Below are 25,991 nucleotides of genomic sequence, written 5' to 3'. Positions count from 1 at the left end.
TTGGTATTATTGGATATAGGAACATGTTTTCCCTAACAACACTTGATAAAGCCTGCTAACCATCCGACCAAGTAGCATAATAACTGTAATCCCATTGTAACACCACTACTAAACGGCAGAGATTTCTTATCTCATGTCCTGCAAAGGGCTCTGTGCAAAGAGCTATTATAACAGACCGTCTGCATGTTTCTCTTCCGTTTATGAAGCAGATTTCCCAAGTGTGGGTGCCTCTATATATCCGATATTAGGGGTCAGAGTTGGGTCACTAACTGGAATGGTAATCCTTGTATTATATGTAATCAGATCACAAAATAAGGTAAATCGGCAAAGGACACATTTAGTGGCCAATCCGATCAGTTTTGTGTTCAGTGATTACAATCACATTTTCACAAAATATAATTGGAAATTAGATAATGATATGCCACTGTAAACGTACTGTATACTTTTAAAGGAGCAGAGCAACTGCAAGCCTGATGCAGACTCCACACTCGTGTTTCAGAGACAGGCTGATAAGCCATCAATTTAGCACAAACAGGCCTGCTAAGCAGCTACTGGGAAGCTTTAGAGGGGTTGACTAGATGTGGAAAGTATTTAAGCACCAAGGTAGGAAGAATGGAACAATGGAACAAAAATATCAGTTCTTCTGACCTTAGCACCATTTCTTGGAGTCATTTTCAGTCCAGTAAAGAGAATGGTGCTGCTCCTGTATAGTCAACACCCAATCTAAGCACCTATCATAAACACAACCAAGCAGAATTTTCACAATTTGCATGTGGAGCCTACCCATAAAAACACTTAACACCATGTAACCCATGTAAATGAACACTCAGAAAGTAATTTAAAGGTAATTGGCAACAGATTACTTTTTAATCTCAGTAATATTTTATAGACTGGTGATGTTTGATCAGTCCGATTATATGTTACAAGTAAGCCATCCAATGCTGTTAGTTGCTGACTCGGGACCCTGGGATTCCTTGGGTTGGCTGCTGCAGGGGTTCCCAAGCTTTTTCCTGTCACAGGCCCCCATGGATTCATTTGGTACGATTTTGTCCTAAGGAACGCCATTTGAGAAGCTTTTTGCTGTTAGGCTGTTCGGCAGAATTAGGGTGAGATCAGGTATAGTGGGATGCTTTTAGGCAAACGCTTCCAGAGAACATGAAAAAACTATTTTCAGCTATTTTCAGTCACTAAATAGTAATCAATATACATTCTCTCATTGTGTTAACGTTGAAGGAGTGGAATAAAAATGAAACTATTCCTCGTTTTGCAGGGAACTCTCTGGTGGCCCCAGGACCCTGTCTCGAGAACCGCTCGGTAATGCCATAGACTGTTAGGCTAATGAATACTGGAGCTACAGAGCAAACAGCGAGCAGCAGCAGCAGCAGCAGCCTGGCTCTGCAGGTACATGTACTTGCACGCAGTGGCAAGTGGGAGGCGCTGTAGGGCTTGCATGAGGAAAACAGAGTGGAAGGGGAGGAGCAGCATCGGGAGTAAAGTAGCCACACGGTGTGCCAGTCCGACCAAGCATTCGCTTACATCTCAGATCCGCCGCCGTGCAGCGAGCACATCAAGACGCGTCTGCCAAGTCCCGTCCACTCCACTTGGTGACGTGCAGAGCCGAGCGGAGACCGGACACTTAACGACCAGCGGACAGCCGGTGCCATCAGACAATGTTGTACATTTTGCTGTAAAATGCAACAGCGGTCTTTGCGGGATAAAGACAGCATTCATACATAAGCGTCGTAGCGAAACAAGGACAAACGCCGGGGGACAGAAGCAGCGAGCAGGGAGGTAAGCGCTCAGTCAGTGGAGCTGGACCACTCGCCACGCTCACTTCATGCAGGCCTATTTTTGATGTGCTTTCTGTCAGGCAGAGTTTAGTCCGTGCACAGGCACTTGTCCTGTCACGAATGGCGTGAATGAATGAGAGGAGGATCATCAGTTGCACTGCCTTAGCTGAGGACCATAGCCTACCAAATGGTGTGTGCGGCGCTCACGTTGTGCGCAAGCGCTCCTGCAAGAGAGAAAAAACTTCCTGCATGTCTTGGAGCTGCTGACAGAAACTGAGCAGGTTAGCAAAATATCAGTGCATCTCATGCAGTGAGGTAGAGGTAAATATAAAGGTGGGGGAACTAGGAGTGGGTGACAGGCACCAGTATAAACAAAAATCAGTTCTATTTTCAGGAAAAAAACATTAAAACTACCCTATTCTAATGTAACTTAGATATAACCTACTATGAAGTATACTATTGATTTATGTCAGAAAGATTTATGTCAGCCTAAAAAGGCGTTTAAACTCGATTCTGCAAAAGAGGGTAAATTGGTTGTGTGTGGGTTTGCCCTCCACTTCATCCCTGAATTCATGGATGTGTTTACTGAAATGCACAGCAATACAGAACTGATTTCTCTAAATCAGTGTTTCCATAAATATCTCAAGTGCACAGACTGCAGTTGAAACATGTTCTGCACATCCTGGGGCTGTTTGCTTGTTGTACTTGTACACACTCTGCAAAGCGAATGTGTATTTATAAAATCCTCTTATTGTTATTACAGGCTGCAGATTTACCTAGTCCACCGCACAAGAGTCATTCGTGTAGTCCAAACAACAACATTACTCATCACAAGCCCCATGTGTTGTTACAGTAGAGAAGTGATTGTGTGTGGCACAGTGCTTTTTTTTTTTCTCCTAGCAAAAAGTTGGTGATGAATTTAACACTGAATCTATCAATTTCAAAATGCCGGCCGCTCTATTGTGACAAGCATTGTTTTTGTTTGGCTTGTAGAAGTGAAAAGGGATTCACAGGAGACTGAAGTTGGAACTCATAATAGCATTATCACATTTAATCAGTAGTCCATATTTAGCATGATTTATGTCACCTGTCATATCTGCATGTGGGATTTGGCACAACACTCTGTCAATCCTCGGCACTGATGGCCGTTTACGAGCCCCGACATTAGCGTGTGTTTCTATTTATATATAAATGGATGTACAGCCCTGGACCTGAGTGTATGTGTTTCTATTTATAAATGGATGCACCCCAGTGTGTTTATTGTATTAACCAGCCAAACATGTGGGTCAGGAGCGGGTACACACCTCCATTGATGACATTTGAAAACCTTGCAGGCTATCGTGAATCAACGCAGGGATTAAGGGCTTTAGTCCTATCCTCCCTGAACAGGCAGGGAGCTCTACACTCGATGAGGTGAGACAATGCATTTGCCTCAGAGCTGGGGCCATTTAGCAGGGTCTTCTCGCCTCGTAGATATGACGGAGAGTTGTCTCTGCATATTTAGAATAACCAGTCACTGTAGGTGGATGATTATGCAGCAGCATCAGCAGCAATATAAAGAGGTGTAAGTGTGTGTGTGCGTCCTCGTAGTCGAAAGCTACAGAGCTGTATAGGCAGGCGAGCTCTCCTCTCGCCTCACCTCTGTGGAACTATTGTGATTCGTCTAGTTTGTTACAAGCTTCTTTGCGATAAGCTCAATCAGGGATAATCCTTCTATATCAAACATGATTTAGGCTGGCCTGGGGAAGTGCTTTGGCCTGAGGAATTCATTTAGAAATTACCCCAAGGCATTTATCCTGCAATTAGGAAAGGACAAGCGAAAAAAGACTTGTTATGGTCAGCAAATTACAATAGCTCTGGGGTGTTTTTATGTTGTTTTGTAATGTCACCACATTTTTCCCCAAGAAGAAGAAATGCCCTGGGGTAATGGATTTAATTTGATTCATACTTTATTTGGTGGGTGTGATTTCTGTATTGGGCTGTTCGTACAGGGAAAAAAGGAAGGCCTGATGAAATATATACTTGTATTTGGATGAATCGGTGATCCACCCGTTTTTGATTATGGTGAAGGGGGAAAACACGCACCATAGTTTACTGGAGTCCAGAGAACAGTAGCTGTGCCTGGCTCTCCACCGTACATGGTTGTAGAAATCCAGACGGTGTTTTCATTGAACAGTAGTCAGATAAACACAACGGTGCCCAGGCTGTATATGGCAGCAGCTTGGAGGAGATGGAGCCATTTGCACTGTTTATGTGTAAAAACTCTTGTCTCTTACAATGCGCTTTGTGTCTGTGTGTTTGTTTTGTCCTGTGTGCACTGACTCGCCGAGGCAACATATTAGTAGGTGAATGTACCTGGCGATTAAACTGATTCTGATTCTGGTAGTGAGCAAGACCATTAGCACAGCGGGCATTGAAAGGCCAATTTGGACCAGCACACCCCCCACCAAAAACAAAACGGTTCTAAAGAAGAATTATGTGTGTGTGTTTTTATGTCTGCTTTGCTGGACGCCGTGAACTCCATTTCCCCTCATTGCAAGAGCACAGCGAGTTTGAGAAGAGTGGGGGCAATTTTCTTCTCAATCAGATTTCAAAGACATGCTCCACCAGAATAAGATTTTTTCCTATTTTTTTGCAGAACAATCTTCAAATGTTCATTTTTGGTGATTTCTTTGAGAACAATATAGATATGTCTTACCACTCTAAAGGGGACCTTGAAGATGTAGCGTTTGTTTAAAAAGTCCTTCATAGCCCACTCCAAGTCTGTGTAATTCAATTGAACAAGCATGTTTTTTTCCCTGCACAAAAATATTCTGAACATAGCTTACCCTTCATAATAAAGCAGTGGTGAAAGGTGTGCAAATGTCAGTTAAAAATGCCTTAGTAGAGATTTAAAGTTAAGAATAGTTAAGAAGTAGAAAATGAACAAGCTCTGGTGGCTCTCATGACTTGCTTCTTCATTGGTATTGAATATGTGAGTTAGAAAATGTTTGTATGTTGTATGTGTGTAAATATTTGTAGGCCAGAGACAGTGAAGACAAATTGAGATAATAACTAAGTAATGAAATTGGTTTTTTTTTTCCCCAGAAAGGAAATCATACAGTTTCCATACACAGGCATATATGATTGGCTGTATTTTCTACTGAATGAGAAACATTGCCTTTATATCTATCATAAATTTGCTATACATAACATTTCCTGAAACATTCGGTCTGAGAAATTTCAATCTTCTGTGATGCTTGTAGATGCTATAGGGAGCCTCGAATGAGCGTATTGCGTGAAAAATTAAATTAATCTCTGTTTTTTTCTTTTTTTTTTTTTTTTCTTTTTCTTGCTCCATGTGATGTTCAGATGGTGCTTAAGCCTGAGAGGAGTCCAAGAACCAGCTGAAACTGGAATGCATGGCTTGGCTGCCTTGCACTTACCACACAAACATCAGCAAAATGTAGCCACAGCCAACACCAAATGCACAGGAGGGGTAGGGGCATCCGCAACGTGTTTCATAATTACTGGTCAAATCACCACAAATCACCTCGGATTAACAATAACAACCACATTGTATTATGGTACGTGACTGTGCTATTGCCCAAAAATTTCAAAAATGTAGCGGTTGCCCCATTCATGCGATGTTAATGGGGGCTACATTTTGCTGATGCTTGTATGGCTTTTACCAAAGAACCAAACTATGCATTCCAGTTTAACCCAGTCGTTTTACAGTTGACACACACACACACACACACACACACACACACACACACACACACACACACACACGGCAGTCCTAGGTTTGGGTCCATGTACCCCTCAAGTTCAGTCTTACCCACTCAAAACATCTGCCTGTTATTCTATCCCTCTGCTTCTTCTTGTGTCTCTAGAAAGTGTCATTTGAATTCCCTCAGTAACCGATCCTGATAGGAAAATCTATCTTATTGTAAGTAAATTGCTGGTCACATAAATGGTGCTCCCAGGTAGCTAAGTGAAGCATGCCTATTAACCTGCTTGCATCTTTTCTTCCTTCTTGCTGTCATGCTGAAGTGTCAAGAGCAGCGGGTAAATGACAGCGAAGACAAAGCCAAATTATCTATGGCTGTTGCATTCAAACATAACCCATAGCTTAGAGATGGTTTATGGTCCTGAATCGGCACTGAAGGAAGGCTCGGTTGAACTCGGCCATTTGAAAAGATCCAGCCTCTCATTGATCATCACGAGTGTCAGAATGTTTGGCCACGTTTATTAGCGTATCAAAGGTAACGGGCTTGATAGCGAAGAGTTGAGAGAATGCTTGATCTTCCCTGAGTTGGAGGGCTGTGTGCTGCTTTGATATCATGTCGGTGTGAAGCAATTTGCCTTGAAAGATGGAGGATGAGATCTCAATTCCTAGATAGAGCAAGTAGACGGAGACCATCTCCTCCTTGCCTCCTTCTGCCAAAATATAAATGTGTCTAAATAACGCCTAGTGGCAACATTATAAACTGACAATCAAAACAATTTTCAAATTTTATTTCTGTAGCCAATTGATCTGGTAACATGGTAGACTGGTGTAGAGTTGTTGCGAAATGGGGCTACTCTCTGGACAAATAGATACTTGTTTACACTCCCAATTAAAAAATCGATTGAGATACTGTTGGTTCTCAGGCCATAGCATTGGCTGAAAACCACATGAAGAAAAAAACAGAATTATCTATCAAAACTGAAAAAAGGCCGACACCATTTTCTAAGGACAATACAATTGGTTCTGTTCATGGTTCAAAAATTTGATGGGGAATTTTTCATTTTTATTAACACTGGTGAATCACTCTTCCCCTATTCCCATTGCTTCCTTTTACGGTTTCGTTATTGAGTTTCAGTAGCAGTGATATCTTTAGATTAATATGCTGCTGAATATTTAGCATCTGAGACTATTACAAAGGGTAATATACTTGGCTAATGTAGATAGGGCAAAAGGCCATGAGCAAACGCCATGGATTCCAAGCTCTTTAGAGATCAGTGAACTATGAAAGGCAGGCTCTTCAGCTGCCCTCCTGAACACAGTCGCTCAAGGGGTAGTGGCGCTGGTATCATATCAGTAAAAAGCCTGGATTTCACTGTTCAGAGACCAGAATGGTCTCAGTTCGCACGAAGCCCTGAACCTCTTACAACCATGGAGATTGAGTCAGTAGCCTGCTTTCAAATGTTACTGTATGCCACTGAAAATAGGGGTTTTGAAGTGATGGAGTCCTTACATTAATTTTAATAGTCTAGAAAATGCTTTGAGCTAATCAAAAAAATATCACCTCATGAATGTTCATGTGTACAATGATTACTCCTCAGGCTTTTTAACTTTGTTTTAAACAATTTGTAGTTGCTGTAACAATTGATATTTTCGGCTACATATTTTTTTGTGGGCTGTGCCCACAAAAAAAAGAGCTGTGCCTGATGTCCTGGTGTGATTGTGGCATTAATATTTTCTATAAAAAAAAAAAATATAATATAATATAATTTTCATTATATTAAATTACAAGTGCACTGATGGATACATTCTTAAATTCAAACAAATTCTCAGAGTTTAGTGTTTTAAGAGCTAGGGAAGTATTCATCTGTGTGCAAGGGTTTGGGGGATGCTGCCATGATTACATCAAGATAATGTACTGATTTTGGATGAAATAATGATATTTAACACTATTTGTTTTATTTAACATAAATTTCAATCTATGAAAAGTATATGACTTGAGAATAGCCAGTGAGTTTTACAGGTTTGTCTTGTTTACTCTTTATACTGTGTTTACAGAAAAAGCCTTTAGGAAAAGAACTGTTCACTGGATTAAAACATCAAACAATCACAGCACCACAGATAGCAGTCTTGGTTAAGGACATACATTTGTGTGGATCCATGCATATCGCCCAGCCCAACTGTGCGTAGATATGCTCTAGTTGTTTAGAGCTGTGCCTGATGTCCTGGTGTGATTGTGGCATTAATATTTTCTATGTAGCCCATCAGCTTCGCCTTCCAGGAAGCAGAGCCAAGGCTACGTTGCCCGACAATATGCTGGGACTCATTAGGCCTTGAGCTAGCAAGCTGACACCAAGAGCCAGGGCCAAGGGCCATACTTACCAGATAAGGACCCAATTCCAAATTTACCCATAGCCTCAACCCATCGGCATTTCATCTGGTGTTTGGAAATATTTGGTTTCATGCAAAAACCTCCAGCTAGCCTATTTGAGGGGAAAAATTGAAGCCATTACCATATTTTTAATACCCACACAAATGGCTCGGATACACTTGACACGTTTGGGACGGGGGTAAGGGTTTGGTTTGGAATGGGGCCTGTGAGGCTTCATCTCCAGGCCCCTGCAGGCTGTGACCCCGCTGTGTGGTGAGTGGCTCCATGGGGGGCAGGTTAAGCCTGTTAGCCCCCATGATGACGCTGCAGGTCTGCTCCATGTTTGGGGAAGAGATGGGAGGGAGGTGGACATGGAAAATCTCTCCTGCCTTCTGGCTCACCACCACCACTGCTGCCGCCATATTTAGTTGTTTATGCAGGATCCCATTAAGCCTGGCTACTGTAGTAATTCTGCTCGGCGACTATTTGACAGCCATAGCTCCCCTGGCATCTCCTTTATGGACCTCAGTCACTTTAATAAGGTGTATTTTATTATCTTATCTCTACTTTGGAATAAACATCATCTATAATGAAATGTAAAATCTATTCTAGGTATGTCTGGGCTTTTATAGAGAGAATATGCCAGACATTATTTGAGAGTGCACCGGCCCTTAGGAGGGCATGGGTGTGTTATGTAATAATTTATTTGAAATTGAATAATTGAATCTGCCTTGAGGAGAAGCGGGGCTTAAAGAAAGGCCTGGTGGAACAGTTCTGAGGTGGAATGTCAGACTCGAACCAGCTCATCCCGCTTGAGGCTGACCAGACCTCAAATTACCTCAAGAGGCAAACAAATTTTACCGGTCACTGAATTCACTTGAACTCATTTCCCTCTGCCTCTCTTTTCAAAACCACCAGACATTACAAAAATTATTTGAAGCTTGCTACTTTCTTTTGAGTGGTGCCACTACACCGTAGCAGTAATTGGTTTATGTGCGGCAATGATTGCAGTGTGAGTTTTGACTTTGGCTTTGTTGATTGGTATTCATAAGAAGACGAGGCATTTTAACTGTTATGATAATACTTGATATCAATCAGGCTTGCACAGTAATCTACTGAAATCATTACATGACCTTTAAACATTATAAAGAATAACTAGAATGAATGGGTTTTAAAAAGCAAAAAACGAAGTTGCTTGCTTGTGTCTAGCAATGAGATATTTCTACCATGGCTTTTCTCTCTGGGGCTCTGCTCATTCTGCAACTGTGAAGCTCTAAATCATGCATCTCCATCGACAAATGAATATGTAAATAGTTCAGTTAATGCAAGTATACATAACGGCGACTTACAGTCATGTCTAATTTGCATACTCCAACAGTGAAAGTTGAAAGGTGGCTCTTGAGTTAAGAGGATTCATAAATCATCTGTGTGCGGGTGGTGTGATGTGAATCTATAATGGCGTCCTATTTACAACCTGTTTGCATTAGCCTGTATGACATGTATTTTTCCAGGGACTAAAATGGCATTTATATATATATTGGCCCCAATCCAACCACCTAATGCTATGATGCATGTACTAAAGCTTTGATTAATTCACATTGGCAGTAGACCTTCCTTGTATAAATACCTGGAGCACAATGACCGGGATCATTAACTGTATTTTGTAATTACTGCACAACATCTGGCAGGAAATAGTTGATAAATTAAACTGATTGTGATTTACCGGTTGCTAAAATGTATTTTTGCTGCCTATGTTATGTTGTCCAGGTGATGCCATTGATACACAGTGAATGTTTAAAAATTCACTTGAACATGTTGCCAGTGGGTTACACAAACAAATATGAAAATGGGACAAGTGTCTATTGATATTAGTTGCAGTGGATAGGGGAAAAAATGAAGTAGCAGTTACGGGGACATTGCTCATACTACCGCCTCTGTTCAAATGGAACCGTGGTTACTTAACTTCGCTTTACATCCTCACGGTTCATTGGTGTGGACTTGAAAGCCGGGCAATTATTGCTTGTATCTGCAGCCAGGGAAATGAACAGTGAAAATCATAGAGAAGTAAACTCCTGCTTGGAAAGACATAAAGGACAGTGTTTCTGCTTGGTCTCTGCACTGCTAGTATATTTTATGTGCTGCAGTTTGGGTGTTCCTTGTATTCAAAGACACACAGAAATTTGGCTGTGATAAAACCAACCATAATGTTAATAGACTTCTGCTGAAGGTGCCATTGTAAAGATATCTTTTGTCATTGCTGGGCGCCCGTGGGCCTTTGTGTAATTTTATAGCTTTCTCGAGGAGACATTTCTATTTTTCTGCATTAGCAAGATAGGCCTATCCATTCTCCTCTCAGAACATGAATTCATTGGCCTTTGGATCTTACGAGAAAAATCTTTTTACTCTAGCGCAGGTAGTCAATAGTCATTTGACAATCTAGATAGCATAAGGCTGCCTAGAATTTCCTTGCAGTTTTGAGAGTGGTCACTTGTCTTTTTTCCTGGTCATATCATAAATCTTTCAAGTTGTGTGCTTGATTTCTGAGACTATACATTCAGTGTCATACATTCATACTGTCAAATGAATAGTCCACTTGAAAACAGCCCTAGCAGCCTCTTTAGAATGGAGCCAATGTGATGCCAGCCAAGTTTGATTATTAATGGCGGTTCTCTATCTCTCAGGCCCTAATTGGTCTCTGCTGATTGCTGAGCATTCTGATTAAGAAATGCCATTAAAATTGATGTATTATGCCTCGAAGTCTGTTTCACAGTTAGATAGCTGCTTCAATCAATTGATAATTACATAGATGATTTATTGCTGGAGTTCATTTTGACAAGTTTACAATAATTGGCACGATACAACGTTTTCTATACACCCTGTGAATGAGAGCGCTGGCTTCTTGAGCAAAATAAATTGAACATTTTCCTTTTAATAATGTTGTGTTAGTGTTGCAGTGTACCCAGAAAACATTTCAAAGTTCCGCAGTATTTGTATCCAGATGAAGATTAATATTTTCTTTTATATTCTAGGCATTATCAATCAGTTACTATCAATTATCAATTATTGTGGCATTTTCTCATTTTAAATGTCGCCCATGTGCGACTTTTGACTCAAAATGTGTGTTGTGTGTTACAGAAATGCAAATGCATGCTTGGAGCAAGAGGAGACAAAATATAAATCTATAGGGAGAAGTCAATGAGGTAGTTAATGATCTTGCATTGTGTGGAGTAATGGAAAAACATCTCTAATTTCATGGCAAAGTAAACATTTTTCCTGTGGGCTTTCATCTAATTTTCTAATAAAAAAAAAAAAAATTGCCTAGTGACTTAAGAAGGTAGTAAAGTATTTTCAGGTTTTTGTCTACACACTATCCTGCCTAACGGTTAACTTGCTCAATATAAGGACTGGTCACACAGTATTTTGAATTTATATTACAGTAAGGCTATAACTTTATTGTGTATTTTATTGTCTGACAGCAGTGTATAAATGCAAATCTACAGTTGTTGTAATCTCACTTTGTCATAAGATGAAGAGAGCTGGCAGCAGAACACAGTAGTCTATTAAAATATAATCTTATCCATTACAGTTACTGTAATTATTTCAATAATAAATGTAATACTCCTTTTACAAACTTTAATTATTAATACTATTGCAATTAGCATTATATTAAGATTAAGACTATTAGAGAAACAACAATGTGTCAAAATAAATTTGTTTTGACTTATTCACAGTGCAACAGCAGACAGTTTTTACTTCCATAAACTGATGATGGAAAGAATTGGTTTTATACTAGTGAGCTACTGTCTTTTATCATCCCCTCGAGAAAGATTTGGCAAGGTAGCTATTTCCATTCCTGCACAATCATCATAATGGAAATCAGACAGTTTTTTTGAGGACAAAAGAAACATACCTTCATCCTCCATATTTCATCTTAAAGGCACAATCCAGTCAAAATCATGTTCTACAGACTATTAAGTCCAATGTGATGTATGTCAGTTGGAAGTAGAGTCAGCAAACTATGATGAATGAGCGTTCAATAACAGTTCAACACTTTGAAAATGTTTCCCTGCCTGCTCTGACTCAAACACAGGCTTCTGTTCTTCAACCCTGTTTGAGAACTGTCTATATCATCTGTAAATTATTTTTAAGGAGAGCAGATAGTTTGCCATTTTCAAGAATTTTATTCATTATTTGGCAGTAAACCATGACGAAAAAGACGGGAAAAGCAAGGAAAGGGAGGAATGTAACAGCAGATCATGAGCTGGGAATCAAACCCGTGCCGTCACATGTGGCATGCAGATGACTTCCTCAAACTCAAACTTGGGAATTTCCCAGCACAACCACAGTCCTCAGCGGTCAGTTGGGGGTTGAATGCCTTGCTCAGAGACACTTCAGTAGTAGTTTAATTTCCCCCGCCAGGACTTTCCTGCAGGTCTGAGGAGCCAAACTGGCAACTCTAATCACAAACCTAGGACCGTGCATTGGGAGTTGCCTGTAATGTTTCTAATATAACTAATAGGAATAAGTTATTTCACACAACTGTCTTACAAGGCAGTTTCAGTTGAAGCGAAAAAAGGAAAATTCCTTCCTCGGATCCTCTTAGACTTTTTTGTATCATCAAATTGTGATGCATTCCAGGAGTTATTTTGTGATAAAATGTTGTAATTTACCTTTTTGGTGTACCCACTTTCCCTGAATCTGCCTTGTCTACTTCTGCCTCAGTTAGCGATTTCCTCCATTTCCCAGAATGCCCCAGAAAAAATGCCTGAGCATTTCAGCTGTTGGTTTTATGTACAGCTAGAGAGAGCAATAGCAAAAACGATTTGAGAGTGAGAGGTTTTCTAGTTGAGAGCCCTCCTTAACCAAAATGCGGCTGCAAAATGTGGCTGCATTGCATTAAGGTCTATTGATGCTACTGTCTGTAGAGAAATTGGTTTCTCTTCCTCTTTAAAGAGGATTGTTGAACTTCGGTGCAAAATGTTGAGTCTAGATAGAAGCCTCGCTCTTTGATTCTGAGGGACTGACACCAAAAACTGGTGTTTAACTTTGATGTTTTTGAAAATTACAATTTTTGCGTTGGAAATATCTCAATGTGACATCGTGTTGTTTACGTTTAGCCAGTCATCCATGGAAGAAAAATTCACCACAAAACAACAAATGGATCCAACAATCTAAGGCACATCGGCAATATTTTATTTAATATTTTTTGTTTTAGGGTGGATGTTTTCTTTAAAAGAACAAAGAGCTTAGCTTGCTACATTGAGATTTTTTTTTGTTTTAGTTCACAATGAAATAAAATACTCATGGATGTCTATCAGGTACAGTTTTCTTTTTGAAGACTGTTTGATTTAGCCCTTGTACAACACTACAATTCCAGAGGCACCGACTCTCTCTCTCTCTCTCTCTCTCTCTCTCACAGTCACACACTCTCACACACACACACACACACACACAGAGAGAGAAAGAGATGGTGTCATAGCTCTGATCATGCTGTGGTGACTTCCAAAGGCTGCCACCGTGGAGGAGTGAGAAGGTCGTTGTTTATGAACACCAGCGCCGTTGTTGCGTTCGACAATGAAGGTCTTTGAAGTGTCGTCTCCCGTACAAACCCCTCTGCTTTGTCGTCATCTAAAAAAAGCAGCGCTTTCAGTTTCCAATACAACATTAACTGTTGTTTTTTTTTTTATGTTCACTCAGGCTATCATTTGCTACCACTCCCTGAGAGCCTGTTCCAACTGCAGCCATGCATTCACTTTGACCTTTACATTGCAGTCTTATCTGGCGTTGACCTCCGATGTTCTCCCAGGACGTTTGGTCTGTTGGTTATTGATAGGTCTTGCACAGTAGCGTACCTCTCCGTGGAGCCATTTGTCTGTTCTGTAGACCAAAGATTACATTAATAAATCTCATGATGGGGATCGCTTCTCACTTCGATGGATTTTTTTTTTTTTTTTTTTGGAGTGAAAGGATGACTGATTTTTGCCGTCTAGCAGCTGGCGTACATGAGAATGATAGGGCCAGATTCAGAAACGTTTTCATTTTCAGTTTAAATGCCTCAACTTATTCACCAATGCTGCTGTTATTGTTTTCACAGGTGTAGACGGCAATACTCAAAAGATCTAATTTGTCTGTGATGAGCATCCCCATCCACCAGAGACCAAAGGTACGGTAAGATATCAAAAGCTCATTATCTCATGTCCCAATAAACATTTCATTATGCCACAGAAAAACAAACCACACAGGGTGATACAAAAGAGCGATGAAGTATGAGCAGGTGATATTCTGCCTCATTATTGTATTGTACCTAAGGTGTTTTCTCATGGCATCTTTTTCTAATAATCCTAATTTTTAGTGATTTTACTAGCATATTAAGCCATTAAAAATTACTTTTATTTAGAAAAAAAAATAAAATCATAAATTGTATTCCTTTGCTGAAAATTGTTTGACCAGATAAAATTCCAGTTTATTTTACACACATTATTTTCTAATAAAACATCAAAATTGAGCAAATTTGTTGTGGAATTTTCCAATCAGGCTTAATGTGCACTACTTCATCCTTTGGTCCAGCTTACTGTGTCTATGTGTACATTCTCTGCGGTGCTGGCCTGGTTTAGTGGGGGGTTGATTCACTGGAATTATTTGATTCATGGCGTCATTAATTCTGCTTGACTTCCCTGCCGTGTCCAGAAAATGACCCGTGTCTGTCTTTGTTTCTCCTCCTGCAAAGATCTGGCAATTCTGTCAGCAAGCAAAACCAACTCAGTCGCCGAGCAATTATGGGGTTAGAGTATGATCCCGGGTCATTAAGAGATAGGATTACTCCTGGACTGAAGGACCCCAGGAATGTACAGACCCCTCTGGTGGTCTGCTCACTGCTGATGAAATAGAATTGAATTAATGGGGTTACCCACTGCGAGGACTGATTAAAACGACACACTGCCTTTGATCCCTGAGTGAGGTGACCAGGCCTGCGCCCCAGAGGAACATGGGGGGTGGGGCTTTTGTGTCTCTGTGTGTGTGTGTGTATGTGTGTATATGTGTTACTTTTGGCGGTGCCCGTCCCGGGTCAGTGCGTCACTGATTAACACGACTCATTATGTGTGCTCTTTGTTGGGGACCAATCCCCACCGGGGGGCTTCAGGTGCAAAATCACTCTGTGCTGTTTGGTCAGTGGTCTGTGTAAGCCTGCTCACATCATGGCTTCCCTGGTCCAAAAGTTGTGATGGGCCATGCTACATTCAGCTTTCACAGTGTGGCAAATTAGTTCTATTGCCATACACATTTGAAAAGCCTAAGGGTGTGATCACACCTGCAGTTCGTTTCCTTTGGTCCGAGCCATAGCAGAAAAGTTGACTTTGTTACATTTTTGTATTTCGTTCCTTTAGGTTCACACCTCCGCAATTACAAGCGAACCAGGGCTTGTAACCAGAAGTCACATGGACTCACGTAGCTTGTTTATTGGCCAGAGTTTTGGTGACCTTTCATCCTATGAGGTTAGAGTTTGGCGGCTGGAGGGACTCAAAACAAATCTGATTCCAGTCCCTGTAATTTAGCCAAGCATCATGGGCTTTTCTTCGCTTTTTGCCATAATTTACCTTCTCCGGTGTATATCTCCGGCACATATCAAATAAAAACACATGAAGAAATAGTTGAATATGAGCATCAGTCCAGACTGTGGTTTCCCCTCAGTTCATTGTGTTATGCTAGGCTTTCCAAGCATGAGTAACTGCTGGCTATCAAATGTCTCCTTATATCCATAAAACTGAGTGCGTTTTTCGGTCGTTTCCTGTAGTTGGTATTATTATGTTCTTACTCCTAATGAATCACACCGCAGTTTGCTTGGAAGAGGACCGAGATCTACATTTTCAGGCGGTCCTGGTGTGGTTATTTTGTATGGTTCGAATGGCATTGTTCTCCCGTGCCCAAACTAGCCGAACGAACACTCCGGAGTTTGACTAAACCACTCCAGACATGCTTGTTGTGAATATGCCCTAAATCAACACAACACAGTTATGAAAACAAGAATAAAGAATAATATCCTCCTAGAGCTTGGCAGAGAAATGACGAATCCAACTGATCAAAAATGTATCACTGCCTCTTGCTGCATGCCTGCCACCTGAATTTAAACAGGAACACAACACAGCAATGGTTGTGTTTTCTTTTTTTTGTTGCTTTTTTTGAGCTGCATACCTTGGAAAGTAATGGTCATCATCACCCTTGTTTGCCCGACAGTGTGCTGTTTACGTTGGGCCCCCAGACGGTAAGCTGGAGCTGTCTACTGGAATCATTCTCATGGCCGCCTCGCGTAATGATAGATGACAAGCTCCTGCAAGGAGGAAAACTGGTCTCCTGGTAGCAGGCAGAGCCGCTCAGACAAAGGTGCCATCAGCCAGCAGCCAACCTGCTGCACTGGTCTGGGCAGGGAGGTTGGAGGTGGCGGTGGCTAAAGGACCAGCGGGGGCTTTACGCCAGCTGATGAGAGGGAAAGCTACACCTCTCCACTTGAGGAGGGCAGTTAATTATAGTGCAGCATGTGCAGTGACTCATTCCTTATAGTGAATATTAATAAAATGTAGTCACCTTTTTTGTAGGTGAACCAGTAGTTCCAGGTTTGCCTTACAGTATAAACAAGACTAACCTAGACCTATATCATTCCCCCTGAGCATTAGATTTGTAAAACATTCAATTATACAGGATCACATTTCTCCAGCCCCAGTCATGAAGTTAAGCACTTTTTGGGGGTGCTCTCTGGATCAGTGGATGCTGGGCTGGCCTGTGGCATTATGCCGGTCTGGGCAAAATGGCAAAATGCTGTCCCTTACCAGTGGTAATTAAAACCAATAACCTTGGTTTATATTGACACTGATATTTGCTAGATTTTAAATTAGTTGGTTTACCTAGATGAAGTTAATGTACTGTGTGTGTAAGTTTAATTTTCACATTTTATAGGCATATAATATCCATAATTAAAAAGAAAGAGAACATAATTAGAGTGTGTAGCCCTCTCTCTGCCTAACGGACAGGCCTGCTGTGAACGAATAAAGGCGTAAAAATGCGCTCTCAGTGCCGGCTCATTGCCTGTTACATGCCTTCTCCCACTCTCTCCTGCCACTTTCCCCCAATATTGTTCAGTTCTGCAGAAATAGCCTCAAAATATAGCTGCTACCAACAATGAACTAGTTACTACAGCGTGACCAAGAATACACTGAGCTCCCTGACTGCCCTGCAAGGCATGGTGGGTATTGGAGTCTTTGTTATTATCACAACACACCAGAAGTTCAACTGGCTGTATTCTGCTCAAATGTCAACATGTCAACATTTGGCTCGGTACATATCTTTAAAATGATGTTTCTGACCAATTTGTAGAATTTCAAGTGGATTGATTACTTTGTCACGATTTTACAGTCAGTTGAACATCTTGTGCAAATTTTAAAAAGGTTAATAACTCGGCTGTTTATGGAACGATCCCTTAGCTTGCCACCCTTTGCAGTTAATTAGGAGATGAATCTGAGACATTTTTCATAAAATCCAAAAATGTTCAGCATGTCCTGATGGATATCTTTACCAAGATTCACATTTCTGTAACTAATGGTGCGATGGGGCCAAGCCTTCGGCTTTGAGGGCTTACTATAGCGCCCCCTATGTGACAATCAGTGCCATTCTTTGTGTCCAGGTCATGAGTCACCAGGACTGTCTATGTGTCTACTATGACATAAGAGCAATTATTTGACTATGATCATTTATGTTGAAAACTCAATAAAAAAAATAAATAAAAAAAAGGACTATCTACAGTATGTGCCAAGTTAGACAAAAAGTTACCAATGTAATGCCTGATTTATTGGACTGGATTTAGAATAATAATAATAGTAGGAATCACTGCTGACGCTGTGGTAACTAACCTCATAATGTTAAACACCCTTCTTAAAATCCTGCCTTGGAGTCAGCTTGGTGAAGAGCCTCCACCTACCAGCATTAAGGCAAGAGGGTGGGCTGTCCTTGCTTGCTGACAAAGGGGGAAAAGTGCTGGCGCACCCTTGAGAAGGGCATTTAACTGGATGCAGCTCAGTGAAGTACTTATAGCTGTAAAGACAGAAAATGATGTGGGTCATCTTGGGTAAAGGTATGTGCTAAGCAGAAAAGTAATGATACTAATGATGTGACCTCTGACCCGGCTGCCATGAGGTGCATGCCTGATATTGTCTGTGCCGCTGAGAGCAATCAGGTGTGCAAGAAGGAGGGAGAGAACACGAGGAGCAAGGTCAGGCTTTCACCAGCTCCCCCTCTGCCATTCAGGAGCTGGCCTCAATGCCACTGCCGTAATGATAAAATGGCTTCCTCCTTCTGTATGGGATCACATTCACATGCTGTTGCCAGACCTCAACGGTGGTATAACACAAACACATTCATAAGTAGCAGACATACAAACACAGATCTTGGATCGCACTGTCACACTTACCCAGTTATATTGCTATCACATAAACAGTGAAGCATTGTCTCCCACACGCCCCCAGAGCGATTAAGACGTAGGGCACAGCATGGGGTCGGGTGGTGGTTAAAGGAGCATAGAATCCCAAGAGGCTGCCACAGACACACACACACACACACACACACACACACACACACACACACACACACACACACACACATTCTCTTCCCCCCTGGGGGGCAGCCGCACAGCGGGGGTCACAACATGGCATCTCATCCAGGCCATTGAGCCTAATATCTGTGAATGGGCCATGCTGGCATACAGGCATAATCAGCAGTAGCATTAGTGTTGACTTGGCTCCTTTAACTGCCATTAGGGAGTATGCAATAGCATAAACACATCTTAAGGGAGAGGGGGAAAAAAAGCCCACAGGATTTACTAAATATTCACACTTTGCATGTAACCGCTTATCCAAAGTGTCCTCACTGTGAGTGGGGGGTTGGATTTCAGAGCAGCTCTCCCTCCTTCTACATTTTGAATGACGTAACGATCAGATAGGCTGTGCTCATGCTCGTCACAGGATAATACTCTGCTCTACTTTGCTGTTAGGCCTGATGACATCACTGTCATGTACTTGCAGTGATGTTTGAGTATTGCCAGTTTTAAAAGCTGCTTTGTGTAGTTTTTCGAATAGCACATTATAAATGGAATAGGCTTCTAAAAAAGCCTTTGGTTTTATAGCAGCAGCCCATTAGAAGCTTTCCACCAAGAAAAGCATATTTTTTTTAACTAGTGTGAAAATGTCACTTGCCATTCCACTGGAAAGAAACTCGATGTTTGAAACCTTCCATATCCTCTGAAATAAAAGCGCCAAGCGGCAGTGACAGCTGCAATTTATTGATAGAATCATGATGTGCTGTTTCAATAAAGAAATACCAGACTTTAAGAAAACACACCTTTTTTATGCAAAATCATTCAATTCAGCAGTCAGGTATCAGGAAACATGCTATCTTGGGTTGTATTTTTTTATTATTAAAAAAGCCCCTTTAAAAAAAATCTCCTTTTAGTTGCTTTTTAAGTACTCTTAAATTGGCGGTTCAGTGGGTGAGTGTGAGTGTAATGCTTTGACATGATGCAAAGAGAAAGCTGAAAAATGTTCAGCATCACCAGCTGTCCATCCATCCATCCATCCATCCATCTATCCGTCCAAGAAACGCTGTCAGCCATGGTTTGCCTGAGCTCTGTGTTGCCAAACCTTCACTTTCCCTTTGGTGAAGATGTCCTGCAGGCCAGTGATATCAAGCAGCCGGCGTTGCCATTTCAGCGCATATAGTATGTCTGTCATGTCAGCTGTCTTATTTAAGAATATCTCCACCTGAGCTTTCCCTGTGCATCTTGATGCAAGTGATGCCATATTGATTTTTCTACCAGGTGTCTGTGCTCCGGAGAGGCACGATGGCATGATCCATTTTTCAAGCCTTACTCTGTCTCATTAGTGGCCCTACAATAAATCCATGATATTGTAAGATGGTTATTGCTGCAGATAAGGCATATTGTTTCACTTAACGTCATGAACAGCGCTCCGCTCCAGCTTCAATATAAAAAGCTTTGTGCTCCAGGAAGTTAAAAGTAATATCATCCTTGCAGAACACTAAACATTATTTTATTTCATTATCTTATATTTCAGTTTTGTTCCCCCCTTCTGATACTCTACAATAGCCTCTATGGAAATGCAGTAAGCTGTCATATGATTTTTTTGTCTTTTTGTTTTACATCTCGCTGACAGTGTATTGTACAGTATGAGACAATAACATCTACACTGATGCTGAGAAAATGCACATATAAAATTAAGAGTATTATACTGGTTTAGAAATAATAATAATGCTTTATTTATATAGCAGTTGTCAAAACAAATGTTACAAAGTGCTTCACAACAGAAGGTGATAAAAGCAGTATATCCAGACAGGTCAAAACTCATTGCTATTCCTTCACATTCCTATACTTCCTATTCTTTGCTTGCTGAATTTGACCAAACATTTTCATTTTTCAGTTGACTTGAGCTGTTTAGCAGGACTGCAAAGACGTGATCGCTTTTCTTTGCCTTCTGGATCGAGCTGTTGCACATTACAGCGATCCTTTTGTCCAGCATCAGTCAAAAAACACTGACGGTGTAAATAGCCATGGTTCTCCACTCCAGCCTCTGTCAGATTCGCGAAGATACTTTTGAAAGGAAGCAAATTCCATGCCCGGTGTGAAAACTCCTCTTTAACCTTCATTACATTCCTGCTCTCTAACTACCAAATGTTCTCCGCTGAAATTAATTTCCCAACAGGGACTCTTATCAAAGAATTAAAATGTACCGTCTTATCATCCATGGTCAATGGGTCTGCTTGAAAATTTACTCTGAATTAATTGTGAGTATCGTCTGCCACAGTATTATTTGGATATCTCCCTAATGTTGACATAAGCCTTAATGGCCATCTGCATAGTGTAACTCATTATGGCACATATCTCCATCCTACATATGTAAGGAACGTCTCAGATGTTTTATGGCATTTTCCACTGCTGTTCACAAGCGTGACTGAGGTGCCAAGGTTGGCCTGTACACTGGTTCTGCTAGAGGCAGAGAAAAACTATAACTACATTTTCCACTGAAACAGGGACTTGAGAGGCAGCCGTCATTTATCTGAATAGTTATTGCCGAAGTCTTTCAACAGGGATGAGAGACCTGATATAGACATTAAGTAGTCGAGTGATTCCTGGCATACTACGGGTCACTTACCTTTATACATTTAGCTAGACGCTTGAAAATATAATAAAGAATTTCGTAGCTGTAACCATTCTCCTGCAACCATTTGATGATGAAGTAAGGAAGCACCATCAGTAATCACTCCTCTTGATCCACAGGCTGTCCATTTGGTGCATGTGTAACACTATTAAAGGGATCCTCATGCAGTTTTATGGATGGGACACATGTGTAGTGCAGATGTCAAACTGATTCTATAGGGGAATAAAGGGGGCTGCCCCAGACTTGTGAATGTGCATTCCTGCACCATATGTGTTTTTACTGAATTCTGCCCCCAAAGCGTCTTCCAACATGCTTACAGATCAGTCAAGCAGCACAAATCAACTTTCAGTGTTAACTCCCTCCACTCTTGATGCTCACTATGAATAAAAAAAAAAGAAAATCTAAACTCACATCAGCTTAGCTGCTTACACAACTCGCCCTTCTTTCCCTCAAGTTGTAAACTGAAAAATGAAAGTTCTGCTTGTAAAATTGATTTTGAGATTGAAGCAGAAACTCTTGCTGATAAAAACCAGACACCAGTATAGAGAATCTGAGCAGGAAAGCAGTGCAATATTCAGAGAGTGTCAAGCTAGACGCGTATCACGTTCTCTGAAGTATACTTCAGATATCAGACGGGCAGGTGTTCTTGGCTTTGGAGAGCAGTTGAAAAAGAAGCACTCGATTCCATATATACTGTGACCTTCTCTGGCTAGACGGATTGATGAAAGCAAAACAAATACCTCAGTGAACAGTCTATATCAAAACCTCCGCCTCTCTCTGCAATTGTCTCTCTGTTGTTACTTTCAGAGACACCACCTACAGATTTTATTCAACATACTGATTTCAAATTGTTGGTTAAATTGAAAGACTATTGAATGTAAAAGCATCTCATATATGCAGCCGATCAAACCCCGTTCTGTACCATTTTATCTCATCATGTCACTCATACTTTGCTCTGCTTTGTTATTCTGTAGAATTTGCTCTTCTGTATTTCCCTTCAATTTTTTTGTCAATCTTACACCCACCTAGCGAGATCAGATTAAAGGAGACATGTCGAACATAATGCCACCGAATCGCATGCCTGGAGCAAAGCATGCTGGGATGGAGCGACACATGCGCCGCACTGTGACAGCTGAATGGTCCGGTGATTTAAGTGGCGCTGTCTCCTGTAATTGCTCTAAATCTGATTTGGATGTATGGGTTCATGGGCTGTTTTAACACAGATGTACTGTAATATGTTTTTATGAGATTTCCCATAATCTTGTTTTCTCTGCGCTTGTTGGTGTGCATCTGTCGCTCTCCTCTTCCTGCCCCTCATTTCGTTTGAGGATGAGGTTTCTCACATCTGTGCCGACGATAACTTGATCAGATAACTCGTACTATGATGCCCCTACTCTTCTACATCAGGTCTAGGCGTCGTCAGACATGTTGAAATACAGATATAGGTCCGGATACATCAAGCTTAAAGGATAAGGCCGGTGTTTTTTAATGCATTGCTTACCGTCAACAAATCCTATGAAAATAACAAAATCAACAATGCGTTTGCTCTACTCCCGTTACTTTCTGACTTCCCATGTACCGTTTTTAGCCGTCAACCCGGAAGTCATTGGCTCCAATTGTAAGCTAAAAACCTTGAAATACAGCTCACAGACATAGTTTCGATAACTCGCTAACTGTTACCACGAAAAGTCAGGCTGTTGTAGTTATTACCAAATCAAATTCAAATGGGAACAAATTCTTCATTACGCTGGGGACTATTTTTGGTGCTACAGAACTACTTTCCTAATCACAAACATGTTTACAGCCGGCTTATTAAGTTGTTTGAGGAAAAAGTCGGCAGGCCCGGTACATCGCGATGATGAAATATGCTGCCCAGAGCAACGGCATTGCTGATTTTGTTATTTTCATAGGATTTGTTGATGGTAAGCAATGCTTTAAAAAACACCAGCCTTATCCTTTAAGGTTGGATACGCAATCTTCCACTTAGTTTTAACATGGGGGTTACTTGGCACTTGGCCACCATGAAAACCAGAATATAAACTGCTTACCAAGGTCGGATGCAGCTGGACGAGGTTATAGCGTTCGGATTTTTACTTCATTTGAATGAGGCCATGAAAATAGCCTGAAAACGTACATTTAACACGTTAGTGAACAGATTCAACAACAGATCCTGCTTTTGAGACAACAAAGCAGTCCAGGGTCTGTCGTCATTTTGCATTTCTCTCCTTGGATTGCACTAAAATTAGTATTTGAAAAATAAAAGTAGGTATTCCTCCGCTGGCGAAAAATAGTCTGTCTATCAATGAAAATGCTATTCAGTGAAATTATGTTCTAAAACGTTGGACTCACAGTCAGTTGAAAATCACAGCAGTGGGATATGTTGATGAATTTGTTCAGCAACGTGTTAAATGTAATTTTTCAATCTATTTTCATGGCTTTATTCAAATGAATGGGAAGTAAAAATCTGAACGCTACTCCCAGCTGCATCTGATCTTGTTGAGTAGTTTATAATCTGGTTTTCATGGCAGTCAAATAACCCCCATGTTAAAACTAATGGAATATTCCTTTAAGAATCCAACATTTTGAAGCCTCAGTTACTGATAGCAAAATTAATATTTTACCATTTAAGGTGAACCCACCCACCTATTCTGAAACTAATAACTATGGTGAAAAGAACCAACAAATGATAAATAAATGATAGATATGCCAAGCCTCATACTTTACCTCTTAATGCATTCTCTCCACTTTTTACTGTTTTTCAGCTTTTTTATTATTCATCCTCCATCATCCTCATCCCAGTTTACAGAAAATACTTTAGATTGCCTTACTCGATCCCAAATATTATCATTCCATATCCCTACGGCCAAAAAAAAGATGGAATGGCTTTTTTCGGTAAAAAAAAAAAATCCTACTCCCCTATCATCTCTGGGGAATGACGTTTTTTTTACATGCCTACAGCAAGTTCAGCACATCCAAGCCAAGAGCTGACGGGGTCACTAACCTGCGAGCCTCGGCCCCAGCTCTTACAACATACCCATCCTCGGCCACACACTCGCCTATTTCTCCCACCCACCCTTCTTTTCAAACTTTTCATCTTTTTACCAATTCAGCCACTCCTGGGCTGAGAGGGCCTCTTGTTTTGGTTGTGAAAAATCAATAGCCATTACAGGAGGGAGAGGGAGAACACGCACGAGAGAGAGGGAGACGGAGCCTGCTATCCCTGTCAGTCCGACCCTGCCTGACGGCTGTCATCTCCCTTAATTGCTTTGCTAATATCGTCCCCACTCAGCCTGGATCTAGGTCAGCAAGGCCTCACCGCTAGAGCTGAGTGGAGGCTGTCCTTCTCCCTGATCTCGCTCTTTCTCTCTCCCATCGCTCTCTCCTCTTGTTTTATCCTTCAGGTCTTGCTCAATTAGAATAAGGAACATTGGAAAATGAAAAAGAGACATTGTTTCTTGTTCTGAGATGACCCGGGTTTGGATTAATCCAATCAGAAACACATTTCTTTCGGAGGTAGATTTCATAATAATTTATTCACCCTGCTCTATTCTGGGCTTGGGAAATAGGCTTTGCCAGAATTAACTTTTATGTTCCCTTCAGGTGATGCAGGAGCTTCTTTTTCTTTGTCCACCGCCTTTTGGTTATCTCTGCACCTTTAGGTCTGACTAAATGATTCCCCAGCAGCTGATGAGCCTCAGGTTGTTAACTTAACCCAATAACTCACGCTGTTTGTTTTCCTACAGCACACATATAGTTTAATAATTTTTGGAGTATAGCTGAGCCCGATCCAAAGCAAAGAAAATCAAAGTTAGGCAAGCTTTTTTTTCTTTTTTCCAAAATACACTGAATATATTAGATTTCATCATAAATATAGTAACATAATTCTGTTACAGTTCTGCTACAAAGCCGCATGCTGCCCTGTGGTTTCATCAAAACAGCATAGCTTGGCGTGACAGAATGGACTATAAATCTCACGCCATTGGCAGAGTTTGAATTAACTAGTATTGCTGTTTTTTCACCGGTAAAACGATGTTTGGAAAATGTATTTAATTAAGTCTGGAAAATGAAAGGCCTCCTGAGCACTGTGGGGTTCTGTCTCAAATCAATCAATGCTCCAATTTATTCTCCACTTTTACTGTCAAGTTGTTTTGCATAACAAAACAATTTCAAAGAAGAAACTTATTTTTCACTTCCAGTTTTGTTTGGCAAGCTGTCCACTTGCTAAAGAAACTAGGCAAGTTGGAGTTTCTTTGGAGAAGGGAGAGTATTAGGTGGGCGTCAGGGACGAAGAACAGACCAGACGCTCTCTGCCTCTGAGAAAATGGTAATTTTTCTGAATGTGATTTTGTGCATCTGCGTTATGCTGTAAAGGTGTTTTGTTTTTTTCATTTGTCCCTTTTAGCTTGTGTTTTCTACATATCTATTTCATCTGCATCTTTTCAAATAGCTTTTAATAGCACACATCCTTATTAATTCACAATCTTCTTGTTACATAAGGCTGTAGTCTAATACATACAGACAGACATTAGTAATGGGATGGTTAAAGATGGGGCCAGATTCTAAAAATTGCACAGTGACTTGAAATACAACCTCACACACTGTCACACTTATAATAAACAAATAAATAAATAATAGATGAGTAGGAAAAAAAAAAGTCCTCTTGGCTGTAGCTTCTCTGTTGTTTACATCCGCAGCGGTGGCTACAGGCAACCGTTTTAAACAAGGTAGCGAAGAATGGACGAGGGACGAGGGGCTAGTAATTGTGTCAGCGGCAGGGCTCAGAGCCAGGAACTGTCAGGACCTCATACTTTCCCCTGCGCCCAGTTTAATGGAGCATGCGAGGGCCAAGGTGCGCTGCCCCGGCCCCAGCCTAGGCTGTGTTCAAATGGCCTCCCGTCCCCCTCAGA

At 41.0% G+C, this 25,991-nt stretch overlaps 1 protein-coding gene across 1 annotated transcript in view; it reads left to right on the top strand.

The window, feature by feature from the left end:
- Positions 1–1,661: 1,661 nt before the first annotated feature.
- The window catches only part of LOC139646276 (kelch-like protein 29), a 197,188-nt gene continuing 172,858 nt past the window's right edge, over positions 1,662–25,991 (top strand). Inside the window, exons 1-2 of the mRNA XM_071522256.1 lie at positions 1,662–1,791; positions 13,965–14,033. The gene's annotated coding sequence lies outside the window, so the exon portion shown is untranslated. The remainder of the gene's footprint in view (positions 1,792–13,964; positions 14,034–25,991) is intronic.

The sequence above is a fragment of the Centroberyx affinis genome, unplaced genomic scaffold (genome assembly GCF_046629955.1).
Source record: "Centroberyx affinis isolate AG114_WGS23_722 - 3 ecotype Tasmania unplaced genomic scaffold, CSIRO-AGI_Caff_v1 ptg000969l_1, whole genome shotgun sequence".
NCBI lineage: Eukaryota > Metazoa > Chordata > Actinopteri > Beryciformes > Berycidae > Centroberyx > Centroberyx affinis.
This window is presented reverse-complemented; position numbering and strand designations above follow the sequence as displayed.